Below are 24,910 nucleotides of genomic sequence, written 5' to 3' on the forward strand. Positions count from 1 at the left end.
GTCGACTATCAACCACCGGCTTGCTATAAAAAAAAAATGAATGAAATCCCGATCAGTAGCATTATTCTCTCTTAGAACCATCGAGTATCGAGAATATGACATTTGAAATGTATTACAAAAATAATTTCTGCGACGTCCGCTAGTGGCGATAAATTCATACAAAATTTTTCTACGGTGGTCGTTACTCGATACTAGTAGAGAATTGGGCTACAGCGACGTGCGAACTAATTATTATTGTTCAGTACATTGCAAAAATCGAATCGTCAACTCGCACTGTCTGAAGAATCCCTCTACTAAACACACATCCTACACCAAAAATAGTACGCCTAAATCACTCGACTATTACATAAAAAGAGGGTATATACAGTGATTTATCTATTTAATAATAATGTCCTCCTAGCCGATATCCGGCTACGGCAGTCAGTTTCATTGAAACTGGCCATCTGTGCAGGACTTTGTTTTTTTTAGTGTCCAAGTGTGTGCACAATACACAGGTACACTCTCTATTCCATCAATCTCAGTCTGGTGGGACGGATAACCGTCACGACCAGTGAGAGGCGCAGGACCGACGGCTTTACGTGCTCTCCGAGGCACGGAGGTCTTCGACCTCAACTTAGAAATTCTTAACAGAAAAGCTCAGAAAAGACTTTTTGGCCCGACCGAGGATTCGAACCCGAAACCTCTCGCACGGCAGTCGCATACACTACCGACCGCGCCACAGAGGCAGTTATTTATCTATTTAGTAATAACATGAAGAAATGCAATTTCAACGTGCAGTGGAAAAACACACATATAGTACATAACTGCGACAAATTTTCACTTATTTCCATTCAACTACCGCATGCTCATTATTCATATGACACTGCATTTCACGTACGTCAATGCGTTTGCGCGCATACAAGCCGTTTACTGAATATATTTAACTATTTTTAGTCTAGGCTATTTTTATTTAGACTATTTATACTTCCTAATCTTGAATATCTGTAGCATAATTTTCTATAGTCTGTACTCTCAACTATCGAGAGTTTGACATTTAAAATTCAATTAGAAATAGTTACGATAGAGACGCTGTTCAGATTTTCATAAACAATTTTTCGAGTTCAGGGGCTCAGCTTTCAGATTCTGTTCATGGGAAGTAATTTCCTTAAACACTTCATAGATTTAACTACTGCATAGTTTTTACACTACAGATAATATAAAAACTATTTATTTCATAGTTTTTCGCAAATAGAGAAAGAATATCAACATGACTCTTCAATCCTTCCGTCTCTTTATAATATGTTTTATAACAACAATCCTTTAGCAAACTCATTTTAGGAAACTATGACATATATATATTATTATGTAGGCACCCGCGCCCATTGCGCAGTAGTTACGGTGGTAGCCACGTATCGCTACAACGGCAGTGGTCGTGGGTTAAATTCCCACTTCCCACAAGTAACAATAAACTATTTCATATTTGTTTTGGATCAAAGGGGTAATTCCCGAAATTTTTATCTATAGTAAAGATAGTTTAACGAAATGAGATAAATGCATGCACTTATAAATTGTTGCAAGAAAAAACAATAATAATATGTAATTGAGATAGGAGTGACATCGGTACTGAATTGGCGAGATAACAATATATTATTTTAAACATTTTTAATTACGAGAATAATCCATCCAGTAGTTCTTTGAGCCCTATTGTCGTAAAAGCCCTGTGGATTTCTCCACGGGAATGCTCGTGTTTAAGTAAATGAAAAAAACATGTAAATTAGGGTTCATGAACTAGATTTGACTCTATTATATTATTATTTACCACTATTTTGCACACGAATCGAGGAACTCCACGAAACTAGTGTAGTATTCTAACCTACTTCTAAAACCCAGTGTAGTCGCGTGCAAAACCTAGTAAATACACAGAGCAGATAGTTGGCTATCAACATTGACACAAAGTTCACGACCCTCTCTCCGCGCGCGCTGATAAAGTGAGCGCTTCACTTATGAGGCTTAGCCTCATGACCTGCACAAATAAAAAGAGTAATGACTGCTCTATATTGATATCGTACGCGTCATCGTGACGTGTGTTTTGGCTGGATTTTGCACTTTCTTCCCTCTTTTTCCATTTATTGTTGTGGCAGTAGAAAGTATTACTACAGCCGCCGGAGACCTTGACGTGGCTTAACGAATAGTCGTTAAGAGAATAGCTCTTAATTGTCAACAACCGTATCACGATTCTGTATTTTCGAGTATCGAGAGTTTGACATACAAAATGTATTGCCAAAATAGGTTCTACGACGTCCGCTAGAAGCGCTAAACAGATTTTCGTGTTAAATTTCTCGATAGCTAGCCGGTTGTCGGTAGTCGATGGTATTAATGAACCGAGTTACATAATTAAGTAGAGATAATCCGTTGCTTTTGTGTATCCATGTATTATTATTTAGATCAAAATTGTTGAGTTTTCATTACCAGTCTGAATAGTACAAAGTGTAATAAAATAAAAGGACATAAATAAACTAAGCAGACTAATTTAATCTTTTGTTTATAATGTTCGGTAGACATGTAGTAATGATTGTTTTGTTTATAAAACAATACGATATGAGACAGTTAGATGTGAGTAATTTGGACGTTTCCGCATTCGAGGAAGATAACAATTATGAGACTGATAGTATGAAAACATTACTAAGTACGTGTATTTAAATTTTGTATTTTATGAATGGCAGCGAAACATTCCTAATTTTGATACGTTTCTGTGTTGTGACTTTTTTATAACATTGTGCCTTTTATACCAAAGATTAGGCATCATTCAACAAAACAAAACCACGTCTCCTTGTTTAAATTAGGTGAATTAGGCTCGCTTCATTCTTATCTCTATAGACTATCAATTTATAATGATCACTGAAAATTTACTAAATATTTGGTAAACATTTTGGTACTAAACTGACTTACATATTTGATTGTTATAAAAAAGGGCCTTCAGTGTTTTAAGTGCATTTCGCGTTTAACCTACGATAAGTTATCATAGTTGCATGTCATTATCGTAGTAATAACTTCAACAATTCTACGAATTTATTAAAATGATATACCCATACACAAACTTTGTTCGTGACTTCAGCTTATAGCCAGTCCAGGTTATGAAACTACTATCATAAGGAATGCCTGGCATTTCTGCTCAGGTGCACTGCTTATTTGAGCCTGCGATCACAGCGAGTGTTGCCGGCATCAAATTCAATTCAAACTCATTACTCCTTTATTTCGCAAACTTCGTACAAAGTATTTGAAATAGTCATGTATTTATAATTTTTATGTCCGCTTTGGAAAAGCTATTTGTTCGTGAAAAGAAACGGACTACTATTGAATAAACTAAACTCACTATTATTGAATAAACATGCGACACGAAAGGTTAAAAGTTGAACTATGTCTCGTCAACACACGGTAGTCTTTACGTCCGTTCTTTTTTCACGTCAAAAATACCTCCCTGGTTTAGGTATAATTTAGTAGGGTATATTGAAGTAGGAGTTTATTGTAAATAAATAACTCGAGAACCACGCGAACGAGCTAGGTAGTAACTTAATCCCAATATGACTACCAACATTGTGCTAGAGGCATGGTAACCAACTTAATCACTGCACTAGTTGTTACCTATCATCCCTTAAGGAAAACAGATAAAGTTGGCAACAAGATAACAGCGCGGGGAAATATAATGAATCATAACGAAGTGTTTACAATTATTGTTCAGTACACTACTGTTTAATGGTACGTAATAAATCTATATGGTACCTACCCAATGAAGGTAGGTTTTCCTACAGATCTACATACATAAATGTATACAAAAAAATTACGGCCTTTTTCTAATAGTGGTAGACAGAGACCAAATAAGGCCACTTGCTACGATCTCTACAAACTTCCCTTGCTTCATTCACATCCATTCATTTTGTCATACAGGACCGCCGGCCGGTTACAAGTATTATGCACCTGACCTAATTGAAAGACATCACCGATAAGACCTGCATAATTTGTCTTTCTGGGGCGTCTCCCACCGGCGTTTTTTTAACTTATCTTGTAAATAATGTCGAATAATTTTCTTTACTCATCAACTAACAAGGAGGCTTTACAATTCATGGAAATAATGACAAACATTTTTTAAACTATAGTAAAAGTAAAATATGATCATAAACTGATTCTTAGTCGATCTTTTAGCCAAAAAATGCTACGTCAACACAGGTTTAATTCGCAATGAAAATTCGCATATATTTGAAACACATGGCACATTATATGATTCGAGTAACGATAGTTTTATGATGCAACCGATAACACTCGTGCACCAAACTTGAAGGCCGATGGTTTAATACATCCTAGCTCAAATACGAAGGCTTAGACTGTTCGTAGTTATATTTACTTACTTTCTTTTACAACTAACCTCTATTTTCTATATTATTATGACGTTATATTTCTTTTTCTTTGCACCTCCCGTGCAAGAAATCGACGGTTCGAACCTGAGGATTGCCCCGGATTCGAAACGTAAAAAAGTCATTAGGTTATTGTTAAAGATGACTTTTTAAAGTAATGTGTGTATAAGAAACAATTATCGCTAGTTCTAACGGTAAAAGAAAACATCGTGATGAAATCTTGCATACCTCAGAAATTTTTTATCAGCTCTTGAAGGAATGCAAAGTACCGCACATGGCCAGCATAGTGGTAAGTGAAGAGACTCTTGCCCAGCAGTGGGACAGTAATACCTAAGTTAACTACCTAAATACATAATATGGTTAGACTATAGAACAGCTAGTAACATATATTATACGAAAGGTATATAAGAGTGCATAGTTTTAACCTTTTCACGCATGTTTTTACATACACGTTGTTATAAACATCATATATGATGTACTTGTAAAAGTGACGATAGTCAAGTAATGCAACTCATTGTGGGTAGTGAAAATTGTTGTTCACTTTTACTTTGTGTGGCATGGAAAGTTTTCATTACGATATAGAGGAGTAGCTTGATCTTCTAATACTGACTTCTAATATCGACTACCGACAATCGGCTAGCTATGGAGAAATTTTACACGAAAATCTGTTTAGAGTCTCTACCGGGCTCCGTAAGACCTTTTTTGGCAGTATATTTTAAATGTCAAACTCTTGATACTTGTCAGCATAGACGATACAAAATAGCGCTACTGTAGTTTGGGGTTTAGTTCAAATTCAAATAATTACGTAAAAATAAATGTTAAAGATCTTTCAGGCATGCAAGGTTTCATCAAGATGTTTTTCTTCACCGTTAGAAAAAGGGATAGTTATTATTTTTAATACACACTTCTTATAGTCATTAATTGGTGTGTTGCCTCGGGCTCGGACTGTCCACTGCATGGGTGGGAAGCGCATGGTTAGACCATTATCTATCCAGTATTATACTTTTGTTCAATTAACTCATCTATGTCAAATTAACAAGAACATTTTTTTGCTTTTGTAACACATAGACTGACATAGAAGCACACCACATTTCGCATATAAGCGATTTCAAAACACAACACATTTTACGAACAATCGTATAGTTTTTCAACCGTGACCGTGAAATACCGAAATTATAGTACATAAATAGTATAAAATTGTTTATTAAATGAATCATTTATTAGTAAATTTTGTGAAAATGGCGTGACAAATTGTTACTAGCATTGTTGTAAAACCATACATTTTTGTTACACAGTATATTTATAGCCTACTGGATGACCCGTGCGATTCCACTCTATCTAAAATTAGTAGTCCATCTCGGGTCTTTAACTGCCTTTATATACAATTTCATAAGTATCGGTTTAGTACTAAGTTGTGGATATATAACATACAGACGTATATTACAAGCGAGTGGAGCTAAAAAACTTATAAACATACTTATATATTTCCAAATACATACTAATATAGATAATTAACAACAACCAGGCTCAGAACAGATACTCGTGCTCATCACACTAATATTTGTCCCGGGTGGGATTCAAACTCACTGCACGCGGCACTACTGATATTGCGGTGAGATGACCACTTTAACCACTGCGCTAAACGTGCAGTAAATGATAAATGATCTTAACATTTTATAATATACAAGCTGACCTGCGCAATTTCGTTTGCGCCACATTCGATTCCCCGTTTTTGTAACATTTTGACTCTGCTCCTGTTGGTCGTAGCGTAATGATATATGCCTATAGCCTTTCTCAATAAATGGGCTATCTAACACTGAAATAATTTTTCGAATCGGACCAGTAGTTCTTGAGATTAGCGAGTTCAAACACACAAACTCTTCAGCTTTGTAATGTTAGTATAGATTTAATAAGTTTGCCCCTACAAGTTGTCATATTCAGTGGTGATTAATATATTAGATAAAAATGCTGAAACATTGACTCACATTCACTTTATTGCCTCTACTAACTAGTATCACATTAGTACAATGAAGTGAAACCACGAGGCGTGTTTAGTGTCGTTATCAAGATGATCGCAGTACCACACGATCTCACAAGTCGTGCCGCGACAGTACCGGCATCGTTTACAAACTAACGCTTGTATTACGATCACAACATAGGAAAATTATTATGACATCATTTATATCGTTGCATAATGATTGTGGTAGACCAGTATCAATGATGATTCAATTATCTGAGGTCCTAGGTACGATTCTGGAAAAAAAACTGTTTGTCGTATTCGGATTCAAGCTATGGAGTTCAGTACTGCGTTTGGTTGATAAAAGCAAAAAGGCATACTCTACAATATTGGTTCAACGAAATAAAATATTATTAATTTGTCAAATACATTCTTATCTCAAATCTTGCGCTTGGTACTGTTTGGTAGAAAAAAATAAGTCATATAGACTTTGTATTGAAAAACTTAGTTCTCGCGGAATACGCTAGGGGCGCTGATCGGTGCTTCATCTCGATGATCCCAGGAACCTGTCCTCAAGTCCAAATATGGACACACGTATAGTTAAATTTTAGTAGTTATTACTTTCCTAAATTCAGTTAGTTTGAGTTATAGTTTTGAGCCATAATTTCAAAAATCCATAATCTAAATAATATACGATCATGTTAATCTACTTATAATATAGAATATTACTTACATGGTAATTTGTGAACCAAATCACTTTGTAACGGTTTGTAATGGTTCAACGATTTGAATAAAATTTGGCAGATCAATTATTTGTGTAAATTGTATAGTTTATTATAGTGCGGGCATCCTGCAGAGGTTAGGTCAATGACATTACTGTCACAATACCATAACATGGACACAGATTTGGTACTTGCTTCACTCCCATTTACACAGCGTGATGTTATAAGCATGAGAGACTTCCTCTAGAAATAGATTATTTACCAAACAGATTATACAATTCTAAAAAGTTCCTGAAGTCAGCGAGTTCAAAAATACAAATAACCTCTTCCGATTCGCATTATTAAAGATTATTAGCATTAGAAAAGATTTAGTAGAGTTTACTCAAAACTAACTAAAATTATTTATAGCTGTTTTACCCTACTAAAAATAAATAAAAATAAAAAATAAAATAAATATCATTGGACAACTCACACATGGTTATTTGATTCCAAACTAAGCAGAGCTTGTACTATGGTAACCAAATAACTGATAAATTTTAATATATTTAAGAAGTATATACTTCTAAATACATACTTATATACATTAATTAACATCCAGGCTCAGGACAATCAGTCGTAAAAAAAGAAAAAAGGGAAGTAAATTTAATTTATTTTTTTAAAAAGCAAGGTTATTGTTAATTTTTCTTCCGACCTTTCACCAATAATGTAATTTTCTTAACCCTTGCACTTTGGACCTTTCAATAATGAATAACATCTGCGGTAACAACATGATACTGACGCACTTCCTATAAAGAAAAGCTCATGAGTTTTCCTCCCACAGCCCCTCACCTCCATACAGACACACATTACTCATAGTCGGTATATTTCAAAGACGTCAAACTGGCCAGTGATTAGCGCTATGACCTATAAACACTGCATAGGTTTTTGTTTCCAACCTATATAGTTTTTCCTTTGTTTATACAGGTGGTTGATAGGTTTTCCTCACGGCATTTTCCTTCGAAATGTACAGGTTAATTACTTAAACTGCGGAAAAATTGGTGTTACTGCTAGTAACTAAACAGAATACTTATTTAAAAATGTTAAATTAATTATTAGCGCCCCTAGCGTGTTCCGCAAGAACATTTTTTTCAAAATATTTGTACTTAGTACTTACTCTTAAGTGCAATACGGCTACATGTAGCTAATATCTAGTTATTATATAGTAATCGTAAAGCATGAAGACTCTCAGCTCACAAAAAAAATCTAGATTAAATTATATTTACGAACAAAAAAATTGTTACAAGAGGTAGTTCACAAAATAAATTAGTTGATATCACGACATTAAGATGACATGAAAATAAAAAACCACGGCAATCGCTACAGAGCGAAACGAATCATATATGGAATGTCCACAGGAAAGATAGCTTAACCGTCAGATTATATACCGACCTAAGAGAATCATAGGACCTTACCCCACTTTCCAAGCTTACGGAAGATTAAATAACTATAATGACTATCATAAGTGTCAACATTTGACCTAAATGAATCGATGATTCGATATTCTATGACGTACCTATCGTAGGTAGCCTTCCTAGTTATACTTTACAATAATATTTATTGTGTTGAGATAAATATGTTTATTCACGACGTCAAACAATTTCACCTCGGTATAGATTAACTGGGTATTTTATTTGGGGAATTCTCTTAACCTAATGATTTAGTAGGTTGACACAATAAAACATTGAACTATGGCCAAATTAGGTCATAATTATTCACACCAGGAAAGACTGGTGTGACACTGAAATACTTTGACAGTAATTTTCCCAGAAATTCTATATTCATGAAGTTTCCTGCGTCTGAAAGGATTTTAGGAATTAAGCAAAATCATCTCCAGAATATGATATTTTTTTTAACGATTGCTTTATTTATTTGTCTATTTAAAGGGATTATCTGAAACAAAGATTAGAAGTAGCTTATTTATTGAAGTAACGTACGGTGTACTTTTGTCTTCACTAATATTTCAACGACGATGAGATCGAACGTACATGGGATGAAACGATAGAGCGTCAGAACAATCAGCATTTTCAGTTCTCTTTAAATTTTGATCAGAAGATAATTTTTAACCCTTTAAAATTCAAATCATATCTGAGAAAAGATAAAAAACAGATACACCTAGTTTAACATAGGAGATATAAGTAGTATAAAATGACAAAGGGATTATTAATCCCTACACGTGTAAACTGAAATACTATATCCCTACCCTATACTCCACGAGGAGTAATGAAGCGAAACTATTAGTCATGGGTTTAACTGTTACACTATCATTGTAGTAATACTTGTTGCATTAATTACACGTGTAATGTTATTTAATCGGATAGACGTAGGTCATATTATGTAATTTAATTTAGGATGATAATACTGGCAGGGTTGATTCTCGCTCGAGTACATTGTGTCATCTTTTGTTTTGGTACTTTCGGGGCTAATTTTTGAAATTACCCCATTTGTAAAATTGGGTCTTTAACTATTTATATGCTGAATTTCGCCATAATCGGTGGTAAGTTTAAACAGTCATAGCGGAATAGACCGACAGACAGTCGCACTATAGATAGCTGTTAGTAATCGTGACTTGCTCACTCATCCTATATCATAATGCACTTTAGATATACCAATTATTATACTATTAATTTCAGTGCACATAATTTACATCACAACACGATTCTCTACAATCGGCACTATCGAGTATCGGAATTTGACATTTAAAATTTACTGCCAAAATAGTTTCTACGACGTCCGCTAGAGGCGCTGATCAAAATTCCATACAACATTTTTCAACAGCTAGCCGGTTGTCGGTAGTACTAGTACATCATTGTATGAGTACTAGTAGCAGGTCCACGTGTCATACGTACGGCGGGTCGTATCGTAAACAAACATAGTGTTATGTAAACGTGACCTGACCGCTGTGACCTGAAGCCGTGACTCGCTCACTCACACTATAGGATAAAGCGTTTTACATATTGTACTACTAGCTAGAGTAATTATTACTATCGACTATGTGCCAGCAGGTAGCTACCGACAAATTACATCCATAAATAAAGTCATGTCTTTTCCCCATAGGGGTAGGCAGATCGTCATCGATACTTCATTGACTCAGTCGTTCTACATGACCAAACCATCTTAACATAGATACCTTTCACAATCCTTTCCTTGTCATGTTGTTCCGTGTCATATCCAACCAAAAAAAAGTATTACTCAGCGCCCCTAGCATGTTCCGGAGAAACTAATTTTTGTGTCAATTATGTGAAAATGTCTGAAATTATCTTGCTAAATTTTATAACAGTAGGTTTAGCAGTTCAGTTGTAAAGGCGTAAAAGACAGTGAGACTACAACTATTACATTATTATCATATAGTTTCGGGAAACATATTTTATCAAATATTGTATTAGTCATAATATCGATGTCAACGGGTCGCTAATATTTGACATACACAAACTGGGTTATCCTTATGTTTACGTCTGCTGGATAATACCGTACTAATTGTCAATGTCGCTAACTAATGATTATATTATTATTAATTAACTGTTAAGTTATTTTTTCATTTCATTTTCTTAACACTGCGTATTTTATGTTTAAAAGGTTAGTGGGCAATTTAATGTTGAATTTCCACATAAAAATTGCCCTTGAATTAAATAATGTCATCCCCTATTTTACACTCTTACGAGCTGATATTAAATAAAAAACTATATTTCTATCAATTTTTTCAAAAAAAATCTGCCTACCAAACTTTCATCCAAACATACAAACTTTCACCCAAACAATAAAAAAATATAATGTAAATTGTAGACATTTCAGTCGCAGTAACATTTCATGAACTAGTTTCATCTCATTGTATGTAGCACGCCTTATATGTAATAAACTATATTGTTTACACTATGTATTTGCATGTTACATAAGAACAAGGAAAACGATACTCCATTACTATTTGGATTAAAACAATAACAGTTTCATTGACTGCACGTGTGCACACGGGAAATTGAACTCCCTCTGCGTATTCTATAGTAGAGTGTAATTACAGGTTCGAACCCCAGTCGAGATTTAGCTCAAGTTTTGGTATTTCTGAATAAGTATAGTGGCTTAAATTGAATTTTACCGTAGCTTCAATATACTCGCTACCTTTATACTTATCGAATAAGTTACTACATTTTTTGGTGTTATACATATTACAAACTGAAAGCCTACTCCAACGTAGGTGGAAGAAAGCCTAGGCTGAAAAAACACACAAAAAATCTTCCCCCTTTGTTAAGATATTTTTTTTAAACATTTGTCACTTTTTCATCCTTAGTCATTAAGTGTTTCGACCCAAAAATTCATCAATATCGGTTCAGCAGTTTAACCGTTACGACGCAACAGACAGACTCACTTTCGGTTTCTTACTGTTGTAATAGATGTCAGTAAGACCACATTATAGATATGTATTAAAACCATAATACCTAATTCATCTAAGACAATAATATTATGACATAGTTGTGACGTACACTTATAGTTACGTCTAGTGTCAGACTTTCCTGTGACGTGGTTATTGTGAAGTACCCAATTGACAAGCATTACGATGTTGCGGTTGAAAGATTGTGAAAGTAAACGTCACTGATCTCTCTTATATAATAAAACGCCTGTTTTTTTCTTAAAAGCAAGGGTGTATAAAATACCAATATTCCTTTAATCATTTACGCCCCAATTATATGTAAGTTTGTCTCATACTGGCGAATTGATAAATCATTAACGAATCAACCGGAAAATTCCATTTATTCCAACCCGAAAATCGAGCTTCAAATCTTGTAAACGGCAGTTGCATAAAAACATGCATTACCGATTGAACTACAGGCTAGTAAATATAGTAAAGCATTACCAAAATGTTGCCCATATAAAGAATGTAATAAATGCAGCCTAAGGCATCTTCAGCAGCAGTCATATACTCAAAGACCACAGATACTATAGACCCCAATAGACACCGCATTAACCCAAAACTAGTAATAATAATAAACATGGTGTATTATCCTGTCACCAACGGTTTTCCTGTGACGCTATACTGACGTGAACTGTAAGATGTCGCGGTTTAAAGATTGTGCAAGCCTCCTCAACCTAGTAACGTTGACTTAATATTAATATTAACAACGTCATGAGTTTATTTCTTATAAAATTTCCAAGTATTTTATGTTTCATCTTTGATTTTCGTTTAAGACAATCCTGTCGACTGACTGAAATGACAGCCTGATTTAAGAAAGGTTTATAACTTTAATTAATATGTATATGAATGTGATTTGAATCATTTTATTCTTATACTAGATTGTCTATAGCTAAAAGTAAATAGATTTGACTATGTCTGTGACTCAAGTCTGTCCCAGACAGACTTGACTTAGAGCCTTAGGCTAAGAGCTTACATTGTAAATCTTATGGCGATTGAACAGAGTGGCCGTGAGTTTCTTGCTAGCTCTTCTCTTAAGGCTGTACACTCTACGAGCTGGTGGTAGATTCAGTAATTGCAATGACTATCATAAGTGTTAATATAGGACCTAAATGAATAAATGATTGTATTTTGATTTTGTGCGTTGACCTGAGTCAAGACTAACTAAAGACTTTTTATCTCATCTTAAATCATAAAACACAAAACAATCCTAGAAGTATATGTACAATCCGACTCAAAAGAGGTTGATTGGGTACACATTCTGTTTCATTCAAATACGCGGGGAAAATAATTAAGAAATCCACAAAAAAATCGCTTGTGGCTATGTGGCTATTCTTTGAGTGCGTTTCTTTTAAGTATGCAACAATAAACAAATAAAAGTATTTCTTAGTACTGTAGATGTCTTTAAAATGCAATACATAAGCTGTTATTTACTATCTGAAGATAAAAAAACAATAAAAAGTAATTAATATCGCAATTAGTAACATATACTATAGATCACCTGTCGTGACGTGCGCTACACTGACGCACGTGTACAGGTCACACTCATAACTCTCTGTGTGGAAGTACTTCCGAACAAAAGCGGCATTGTATGTATAATAACTTATATTAACAATAATGCAATGTTAATCACTTAGAACTACGACTGAACTTTGACAATAAGTAGTCTATCTTTTATACAATAACTTTATTATCCATTTGTATTGAGGCGCCTGTAGCCAGTGCCCTCACCGCTGCACCGGTCAGTAAACGATCCGATGGTTAAGCAACGCTTTGCGCGGTCATTCCATAGATGGGTGAACGCATAATGGTATTTATATTGGGCATATCTGTGCTTCGGAGGGTACGTCAAAAGTTGGTCCCGGTAGTCTTCCAAGATAACAGCCGTTAAGCCACGTCAAAGGCCTTCAGGCCGGCTTGAACAACTTTGACATGAGGTTGACCACGAACCATACGATATAATGATGACGATCATTCATTTTAATTAAAAATTAATGAGCATAACTGTTGTCCTATATAAGAGTCGCTAGGCGTGACATAACGCGACGTTGCAAATGCTTAAACTTAAAGTATTAAGTACTTACTAATTAATGAATTAAGGTACTTATGTGTATCCAACTCGCTGCGTATTTTGAGATATCAGTACCTCGATTCTCTACCACTATCACAGAATAAGTAATTGCCACTATCGACTACCGACAACCGGCTAGCTATCGACATTTTGACATTTAGAATGTACTGCCAAAATATTTCGTACGACACCCGTCAGAGGCGCTGATCAGATTTTCATACAAAATTTCTCGACGACAGGTCGGTTGTCGGTAGTCGATAGTAGTAGAGAATCGAGCTACAGTTGTTTTCATATCACACGCTACTAACACGACGAACGCCGCGATGTCATACGGCCTAGTAAACACTCTTTTCCCCAATCCACACTTGCCGAGCGTGGTGGACTCAGCTCAAACCATTTCCTCACTTCAGGGGAGAGCCCTTGCCCAGCAGTGGGTTAGTAATAGGTTAATTTCTTTATGTAACTAGTCTATTACAGCTCTTTGCATGTCATCACATGTTTGACATACGCGTTAGCCTTGATACACACGTCTTTGGGTCGGCATAAATCGGGTAAGTCAAGCAATGTGCGTGTGTAGATGAATATTCGGTAAAAATGCCGCTCGACACTGCCAGAATGTTTCAGCCGAATTGTAGCGATCGGACCTAAAGGAATTATCCGTTTGGCATAAGCCAAACAAGTGCAATATTAGCTTTGAGTCGATTCTGTTGCTCGATAAATACTGCCGAACTAATCATAATAACTGAATATATTATGTGTGTAGCAAGGTTTACGTTGCGTTCCCGTCGTGTCGCAGTCGTAGGAACATATTATTATAAGAGTTGGTGTTGTAATCATGTGACAGTAATAATGTGCCGGGCGGTAAAATAAATGTTATCATAAAGTTATATTATAATCACTCAGCACTAAACGACAATGTTGCGGTAAAAACAAATAAATATTTTTTTATGGTTTATGGTTTGCATGTTGTAATAGATAATATAGTAATGAGTTGAGATGTATTAAATGATGGGCCAAAAAGCGGAAAACTGCTACTAATATGATTAACAGTTTAACCGGTGTCATATACACAATTTAATTTTCTAGCAGCTTACGGACAAATTGTGTAGCTATAATAGATAGACATACGTACAGACTTTCATATTTATAATATTAGTATAGTAGTATAAAAGTGAAAGTTTGGTTTAATGGATGTTTATATGATTTCTAGTATTTCAAGAAAACTGCTGAATGATTTTAACGGGTACAAATACATGTAACAATCTGCATACTATTTACGATTTGACTATTATCACGAAAGTAAGCTAAGTTCAGAGCAAACTTAGTTTAATTGGTATCAATATTTTATTGCAGTTCCATTACAAAACAAAACGAAAAACAAACGATGCACGATTTTTCAACAGTCACCTAAGAAAATGTATCAATAAAATTCTATTAGGTAATCAATATCTAGATAAATGATACATAAAGTTTCATAACTAACTTATATACTACATAATAGATATATAGTTACTTATTCACAGGTTTTATTACTCATTCATAATACATAGATTATTATGTACGTAGGTAATATGAACAGTTTTACGATTAAGGATAAAAAATATTCTGTTTTAAATTACAAGCACGTAATGTAACATCATACCTGTATTTTCCCAAGAGGCAGGCAGAATTGTTAAAATGCAATTTAGGTAGAATATTATTAGTTATATGAAAAAATTACAAATTGAATTCTAAATAAATTTTGTTCTATCCGGAAATCGAACCTGCATCTGCGAATTTTACATTTGTGTTTATTACCAGAACAAATTTATTTATGGTACATACTTATAAGCAAGTATATAAAAAATATAGTTTAACTAACTTATACACGCGACTCCACCCGCGTAAAAAATACCTTGTATTTATTCCCCAAATTGGTTTAGCCGTAGTAACGCTTAAATCAAATAAACAAATATGATAACTCTTTCGCATTCATAAAACTAATATGAGTAATCAAATAATAACAAAAAATTGGTAGTCCAAGTACATATTCGTAGACATTGCGTCTACGCTCCGACTGTCGGCTACGTGTCGTAGATGCTGCGTAGATGCACCTGCTACAGACAATACTATCTTATCTTTAACACCTGCAATGCTACGAACGTTATAATTGTGTTGGTTGATAAATTCTTTGAACAGTAATCTGAACGGTAGATTCACTTTCTAAATTGGCGATTTGAGATATTTCTTTCTTATTTTTTTAGTTATATTTAAACAAGATGATTAGTTAGTGTGTTATATTTCTTTTCAATCCAGCTTGAGTTTCAAAGTTCCAATTTCCGTTATTACCGCGGCTGAAACATTATTGAGGTATTTTCAAGCCAAACTAAAAGCAATTCTAACGATACTTTGATATCTTGCAAAAAGTTTAGGTGCTTGGTACTCGTAACCGGCGGTCTTGTATAACGAGATGTATGGATGTGAATGAAGCAAAGGAAGTTTTTAAGGATCGTACCAAGTAGCGTTCTCTGGTCTCTGCCTACCTCTATTAAAAGAAGGCGTGATTTTGTGTGTATGAAATATTGAAGCTTTAAAAATACCTATAAATAAATAATTTCCTTGATAAGCAGTAAGTACGACTATACAGAATCAGTGATACTAGTACTTAGTTGAAATACTAACATTCTCAGTAGGAAGGCGTCACAATAGCGCGCAAGGAACGTGGAGCACAATCGCGATGTTTAGTAAACAAAGCGATAATACCGTCCTGCCACGCTCTCCTTCCAACGACTAATACACGGGGATTAACTCTCACATTCTACCTTACTTCTTTACATATTAAGGTACTGGTAATGGTATGTGACTATCATATATTTTTCGGATATTAACACGAAATTTGGATATTATATACGAAAATCTGTATAGTGCCTGTACCGGGCTCACGAGGAACTAACAACCTATATCGCGATTCTCTTGAAAGTTTGACATTTAAAATGTACTACAAAAATAGTTCTTACGGAGCCCAGTAGAGGCGTTAAACAGATTTTCGTGTAAGATTTACCGTCGTGTATAGTCGCCGCCGCCGGCAGTCGATAGTAGTAAAGAATCGCGGTATAGTAGCTCAATTCTCTACTAGTATCGACTATCGGCAACCGGCAAGCTATCGAAAAATGTTGTATGACAAACGGTTCAGTACATTTAAAATGTCAAACTCTCAATATTCAAAAGTTGTCCTGTCTGTACTTAAAATGTACAGCCAAAATCGTTCATAAGACGCTGATCAGATTTTCGTACAAGATTTCTCGATGACTAGCCGGTTTTCGGTAGTCGATAATAGCAGACAATCGAGCTACTGGTTAAACCATTTATGCGTAATTTACAAACATACGTATACAATAAGTACAATAAATTCAATTAATTGTTTTAACCACCCAATATTCCTCTTCGTCATTGATAAACAATAGAACTTATTCATACATAAGGGGATCAATTAATTGCCTAATGACTAAGTTAAATGCAATAATAGGTAGGTATCTAACCAATCTGTCTTGGTGGTTAGGTTACGTGACTCCCCGGTCACGAAATTCGGTGCCCGGATCAGGCGATGTTCTGCGTCACGTCTGCAAATCTGTCTGTAAATAGCTGAATTAAAAATAATAATAGGGTAATATTTTCTGAACAGGGGGAAAAACTGTTTTTACTTAAGTAAGACTCGACGAAGTCTACGAAATTAAGAATATTTTGTATTTGAATTTGTGAACGTCTTTTTCGCGGTCTAAGTAAAATACGATGCAAATAAAAAAAAACTTTTTAAATCGTTCGTTTTATTAAAATTAATAAATCTGTAAATTGATTTAAAAAAAATTACATCAAATACTGACAAATTCGCATTTTTTTTCACTAAAACTCAACTATACGTACACACATTGAATACATCACAAATATTAAATGAATTTGTAACTGACCTCAGTAACCAACTTCCTCATAAAACCGCAATATTCGTCACGCTCATATCATGGTTACCACAACCAAGTAACACCTGAACAAATGGTTAAACCTTCATACGTAATCTTATATGAATCATGGTTAGATTAACCCACTGCTGGGCAAGGGACTGAAGAAAGAAAGTGGGGTTTCGGCCCTACTGGGCAAGTGCGTTTTGGACTTTGGATTGTACGAAAAACGGTATTTTCAGCTTACAAGGACTCGGTATTTCTTATTTTTATTGGTGGTCCGTCCATCGCAATACGGCGCATATATGTAGTTCGACAACTTGAAAGAGAGCCTTGTCGTGCTCGATTTATCTAGATTATAATGATTAAGTCATTGCATTTCTAATATAAAGTATCCGTATCAAAACAGGTCATTGTCAGCAGCTGCATAAGTCTGCAAGTCACTGATGTTATAAATTATTAGATTTTCACGCGGCGAACCTTGCATACAGAGCTCTGTACCAAGTTGTCGCGCTATATGGAAAACTGGCTAAACTATGCTATATTATTTACTAGCTGACCCGCGCAACTTCTCTTGCGTCAAATTAGAGAATGGGCGCAATTTTCTCCCGTTTTTGTAACGTGATGATATATAGCCTATAGCCTTTCTCGATAAATGGACTATCGAACACTGAAGGAATTTTTCAAATCGGACCAGTAGTTCCTGAGATTAGCGCATTCAAACAAACAAACAAACAAACTCTTCAGCTTTATAATATAAGTATAGATTTTAACTGGCGTAGGCGGCTTAATATTAACTGTTACTTATCGCGTTTAACGTTTTGTAACACCTAATAGTAATGATATTAAATAATAAACCACTCTTTATTGCTTTTCATGGAATTATAGAATCATATATGAAATCATTGAATAAGTAATGAGTTGGTTTAACATTGTATTTTGAAATATCTATACTATAATATATAATATATTTATATTTATTTATTTAATATTATAAAGCTGAAGAGTTTGTTTGTTGGTTTGATTGTTTGTTTGTTTGTTTGAACGCGCTAATCTCAGGAACTACTGGTCCGATTTGAAAAATTATTTCAGTACTAGATAGCCCATTTATTTAGGAAGGCTATAGGCTATATATCATCACGCTAAGACCAATAGGAGTAGAGTACCGGTAAAAAATGTTACAAAAACGGGGAATAATTTCACCCATTCTCTCTTATGTGACGCAAACGAAGTTGCGGGTCAGCTATATGGAATAAAATGGTTAGGAAAATATGACGCAGTGGTTGTAGATGTCATGTTGAACTATCGTGCAAGAGTCATGGGTTCGATTCCCGAGCGATTGATCAACATAAATCAAGTATGATTATGTTCGTCGGTTGTACATTTGTCTAACGTCTAATACACTAGATTGTCTTAGTCTTAGACTTATTATAACCGAAGACTTTTGCCGCCATGCCGCAGTAGTTTAGATCGAGATATTATTGCGGCGAGATCGTGGGTTCGATTCCCACACGGATCAATTATTCTTGCGATCCACAAATAATTTCGGGTCTGGTTGTACTTCGTGTCTGTTATTTGTATGTTTGTAAAAGTCTCCGCGACACAAGAGCAATACTGAGCGCGGGAGTTATCTTTTTAAAAAGACAAGGTAAGTAAAAAGAGATTATTTTCCGAGATTTCACAACTATTATTTCATATAGGTTTTTCTAAGTAACAAGTTTAGTCACTTTAATAGCAGTTAATACCTCGTGATGTATGAAAATGCGTTGAAAATTGAAGGAAAACATTGAACAAGACGTGAACACGAACAATCATATCGTACCTATAATTGAATACCTTTATGTAAAGTAATATCGATTTAAATTTGATTACATCCTATATTATAAATGTTAAAGTTTGTTTGTATGTGTGAATGAATATCTGTTACAGCGCAAAAAATTGCTGAATAAATTTTGATGAAGTTTTGGCACCCAGTAGTTTTTTCCCACGAATTTTACCAGACCAGTCACAGACTAAAGCTAGGATACAGACAAACAGTATGATACTTTAAGTTTAGACAATGATCTAAGAATTTGTTTACGACCTCTATCTATTATATTTTAAATAAAAATGCAAAGATTTTAAAGCAAGAAAATATAATGAAGTTAAGATAATTTTACCTCGTATTTATACAATTGTAAATCTTTAAAAACCCACATGTATTCTCCTGCGTTGACATCCGTCAATGAAACTTCTTCTAACCGACACCAAAAAAAGGAGATAGTTCTTTGCTCAACGATATTTTTATCACATTTTTAGCATTCTCACACAACCGTAGTACATCGCTTTCCTTACACAAAGCCTTAGAGACATTAAAGATGAGATGAGAACTTTGAGGATAAAAGTAGGAAGCATGTGATCTCACAACGGTGACATTACATGGACGCACTACGCGTGTACTACGCACGAGAAAATAGGAATTTCCTCGTCGCTAACGTATTATTATTGAGGCTAAAGTTCGTATTCGAAAGGCCTCGCTTTCCACACTCATCGATATTTCATCAGGTTACTATCTGTGTTTTACAGTGTTATGAAATTGAGAAGCAATTTTACAATCAGCTAGATATTTTTACTCGAGAATCGAATCTTGATCCTCGAGACTAACGGTTGGATAAGCAAATGTTGACAATATCGTTGCATATTTTTTCGTAGAGATAGTAATAATTAAATGTCTATGTAAATTACAGATACAGTTTCAATTGGTAATCATTGCATACGATATTTTTTTTATTTTGTTTTTCTGATCCGCAGTCCCTTAATTCACCCAGTTGTAGCATTTTCAGTAGCATATTGCTAGACATTACAATTATTATATTCTGTTCTTATTCACCACAATATATCTATGACTGATCCACAGATCTTATCTATTAGTAAAGTCCCTACAACATGAAGCTGTTTCTAAGCACGTGAGTTGACGTTTAAACCAAAGCATATCAGCATTTCCTTTCAATGGCCGTACAGTTGTCAGACTTAATGTATACATGCATTTCGATGCAATGATTTTAGTGGTTATTTCCCAATACTATTAAAAATCGCGGCTATCGAAAAATTTGTATGAAAACTTTTCAGCGCCTCTTATGCGGATGTCTCGGATTTCAGGTAATTTTAGATGTCCTACGCTCACTACATGATAATACCTATTGGATCCTTTTGTTAGAGTCGATACTATCGAGTATGGAAAGATTGACATGCTAAATGTATCTACAGCATTCGCTTGTGGCACTGATCATTCACATTTGTCGATAGCTAGCCTGTTCTCGATTGTTGATAGAAATATTATAAGAAAAACGCTTCTCTGCATGAGAAAGCTGCGATACAGCGCTTGTTCACATAGTCCGACAACTTAGTAGAGAGCCTTAGCTTGCACAATTTATCTCGATTATAATAAACTTAAATATAGTACCTATGTTAAACACGCCACCGTCAATTGCATAAGCCTATGGATCACAAAAGTTCTAAAACTTAAATTTTTTGATGAAACGTTTCATGCAAGGCTCAGAACTAAGTTATTGGACTGAAAATTACAGGCTTAGCAGTAAACTTCACGGTAAAGGCTTCTATACAAAATTGCCTAAATATGGACATATAAATGCCCAATAAACCATACCAATGACCAATCAATCACTACACGAACAATACATAGATATTTTACATAGCGACAAACGTCATACGGGAAACGTACAACCTTATCCTTATGACAAATAGGAAACATGTACTGCCAAACAATACATCTTGTGCAACTTAATAGGTAATTAAAGTACGTAATTAGTGGATATATAAGCGGGGAGAAAAGTGACACGCTTTCAGTTATGTACTGTGTTGTGTCATAAGTGCACGGATTGTGAGGCTTGTGCAGTTGTTATAACTTTGTTACGATAGCGTAAGTTTATAAGTGATTTGTTGTTTTTTAGAATTAAGTTTTTTTTTTGTTTGTGCTAGGTTTTTTTTTTATTGAGGGAAGAGACCAGTGTCTAGTGATGGATTGTGGTTTTGGTTTGAAAATTAGGGCTATTCATTATTAATTTTAATCCTAAAAAAAGAATCGATTGATATATTTTTCGATAAAAATTTCGATAAAACTGCAATGGGTTTACATTCAAATATCTCTTATTGAGCTACTCTCTATGTTATATCTGGAAAGCGAGATAAAACTTTTAAAAATTGTTTAAAAATATTATTATATTGTAGATTGTAGCTTTATGAACTCCTCTATCTAAGCGTTAAGTGAGTTGGGTTGTTAAAACAAATAGCGGGAATCGAATCCGCGACCTAGTTGGTATTGCTTGACTTGGCTATTACTTTGTAGCAATATAATTATTTGGAGATTTTGTTTAAACTATTTGAAAAACATTAATAAAATGCGTTATTGATAAATTTTAAACTTTACCCGACCCAAGAATCAAACTTGTATCTTACATATTGATCTAAAATTCCAAGATCGGTGATAACGTGTAAAAAATATTTAAATTTCTCGACGTTTCTCAGTACGAGTTGAACTTATTATGATACGGTTTTGACATTGATAGAGTCGCATTACAGTTGAAACATTTAAACACTCACTAGAAATTACCCATTTATTATCTACATATAGCATACATATAAAACTCTTCCGTTACTGATTGACATCAGTCAGTCTGTAAAGGAATATCTATCAAGACAACGGACAGCCGTAACTACTGAGCGTAGAAAGTTGAAATTTGCTGTGAAGATTCCTTAGGAAGTGAAGAGGAGCACTTGGATAGTTTTTTTGAGAATTCCCTTCCAAATAGGGTGAAATTCCACGCGGATAAAGTTGCAGGCAGAAAGCTAGTCTGCATATAAAATGATTTTATCTGAGCAATTTTATTTATTTAATTTTCAAAGTGATAGTGTTATCGGTTGCAGGAGGAGCTCGTGGCTTAGTTGAGGAGCTCGTGGCTTAGTTTACAACAGCCGCACGAATTGATCTCTGAGGTTAAGCTACGCTTGCCGAGGTTGTTCCGTGGATGGGTGACCATCTTATACATATCGAGCTCCTCCGTGTTTCGGAAGGCACGTTAAATTGTGGGTCCCGGCTGTCATTTTCGAAGATCTTTGACAGTCGTTAACAGTAGTCAGAAGCTTGAAAGTCTGACAACCAGTCTTACCGAAGGGTATCGTGTTAATACCCAAGTAACTGGGTTGTGGAGGTCAGATAGGCAGTCGCTCCATGTAAAACACTGGTATCCAGCTGCATCTGGTGAGACTGAGAGCCGACTCCAACATAGTTTGGAACAAAGGCTAAGCGAATATATAGTGTTATCGGTTGCACTTGGGTTTATTTCGTGACTCGCTTATATCGGGATTACCCAATTTCTATACCTAGCCTGTTTGGGTCCATTCATGAACGCATACTTACGCTTTTTTATCGCCAAAGGGGTTGGTTTAAAGGTAGCCTTTATATTCAACAATTAGCTTCTACCCGTGACTTTGCCAGTGTCAAATATTTCCCTGGTATCTTATGTGTTAATACAGGTTATAAGCTGTCAGTGTATCAAATTTAATTAAAATCCGTTCTTTAGTTTTTTCTTGAAAGAGTACATAACTTACACTGTCGTATTTATTATACTTGAAGAATATTAAAGATTGGATATCAATCAATAGGCAAGCCTCGTGAAAGTTGGCAGACATCTTTTACTTAGTAAAGAAACGTAGTAAGGTCTAGCAATAGTATTAGCTGACCCCTGACTATCAAGTTCAATTAACTTTGTAAATATTCTGAAACAATACGTTACTATGCTATGTATTAGTGTAATTACACGTGTGTTATGTGTAACTGTTTTTTTAAATTTCTATGCGTGAGTTCGATTCCCGTGTGGTTAAAATTTAATTTGGTTTGGTTTCATGTAAGACTGACTCTGTAAGGCAACCTCTGAGCCACTAAAAATATTTTAGGCTTTACTTTGTCAAGCCTGAGAATCGAAACCAAGACTTTGTAGCCTATTTTCGTGAATTCGATTACCAGTTTTTGTAAGCGTTGATCAAAAACTTTTTAATGCAGTTATTTTAATAAAAACATTCTTGCTTATGGTATATTTAAGTAACCTCAATATTGAACGTAGTATCTTTCCAAAACTTTAAATTTTTCCACCCCGTATAAGTCTTTCGTGCAATAACGATATTTCCAAAACGTCACAAGTGCATTTAAATAAAACACATATAATATTGACTCAAATGTAACACACACGCGGTAATTTGTCATCGATTCTTATCATGCCTCCATTCATAAGTTCAGTGCAGGCTTATTGTGAGAACAATGAACACAACCTGTACATAGTGTATATGACTCGTGAACATAAACACGTATGTAACTGTTACTTTCTTTCAAAACTGAAATGGCCTTCTTCTTCTTCTTATTGTATGGTCAGTGGTCAACCTAGTGTCTAAGTTGTTCAAGCCCGAAGGCCTTTGACATGGCTTAACGACTGTTACCTTAGTAAATAACAGCCAAGACCGACTTTTTACGTGCCCTCCGAAGCACGGAGACGCCCAGTTCAAATACCACTATGCGGTCACCCATCTATGGAATGACCGCGCCATCGGTCGCTTAACCCACAGATCGTTTACCGACCGGTGAGCACAACTGGCTATGGGCTCCTCAAAATTGAAATGGGCTATGTTAATGACACTGAATGCTTCAATAAGGCTTTTTGAGGCACTCATAGCCAGTTGCGCTCACTGGGCGGTAAACGATCATTGGGTTAAGCAACCCTTGGCGCGGTCATTCTATAGATGGGTGATCACATTGTAATATTTGAACTGAAGGTCTATGTGCTTTTGGAGGACATGTATGTATAAGACTATCAATTTTGAGTAACACTTTAGTCTCGTGCTATCATTGTTGTTTAAATAGACTTATTAAATTAAATAAAAACTAGCCTCTTTTGTGAAGACAGCCTGTATTATCACGATATAATTCACCACCAGCCAACATATTTTGTTTTAAATTAACCTCCAACATTAATTTTTTGATTGATTAGTAGTTAAAGATTAACAGGCATTTACACAAAGCTTCTTTAGCTTTTATTGGTCTATATGAGTGACTAATAAGTGACAAAAGTATCAATAAATAAAATTAGTGCCTATGTCAAACAATAGCGAGCACAGGTGCTGTGAATAATTGCTGTGACGCATATTATGCACTTTGTTATAACAGAAGTTATTCGGTCATAGATTCATATATTACTATGTTTTAATCATGTATAAGACAAGATGTTTTTTTTTTATATTTTGGCTAACATGCTTACAGTATCGCAGAGATTTAACCCTTGGCAATAAATTTCTTCACCTATTGTGTTGTACAAGAAAAAATATTGAGGAATGAAATATTTTTTCTATAGATAAA

The 24,910-nt window shown here is 34.9% G+C and overlaps 1 protein-coding gene across 2 annotated transcripts in view; it reads left to right on the forward strand.

The window, feature by feature from the left end:
* The window catches only part of LOC142976193 (organic cation transporter protein-like), a 49,844-nt gene that overhangs the window by 3,206 nt on the left and 21,728 nt on the right, over positions 1-24,910 (forward strand). The window contains exon 1 of one of the 2 annotated variants that reach the window (XM_076119451.1): positions 21,362-21,427. The exons of the other annotated variant lie outside the window; for it this stretch is intronic. The gene's annotated coding sequence lies outside the window, so the exon portion shown is untranslated. Of the gene's footprint in view, positions 1-21,361; positions 21,428-24,910 lie in introns of those variants that run through there. 2 annotated transcript variants of the gene reach the window in all.

The sequence above is a fragment of the Anticarsia gemmatalis genome, chromosome 10 (assembly GCF_050436995.1).
Source record: "Anticarsia gemmatalis isolate Benzon Research Colony breed Stoneville strain chromosome 10, ilAntGemm2 primary, whole genome shotgun sequence".
Classification (NCBI taxonomy): Eukaryota; Metazoa; Arthropoda; class Insecta; order Lepidoptera; family Erebidae; genus Anticarsia; species Anticarsia gemmatalis.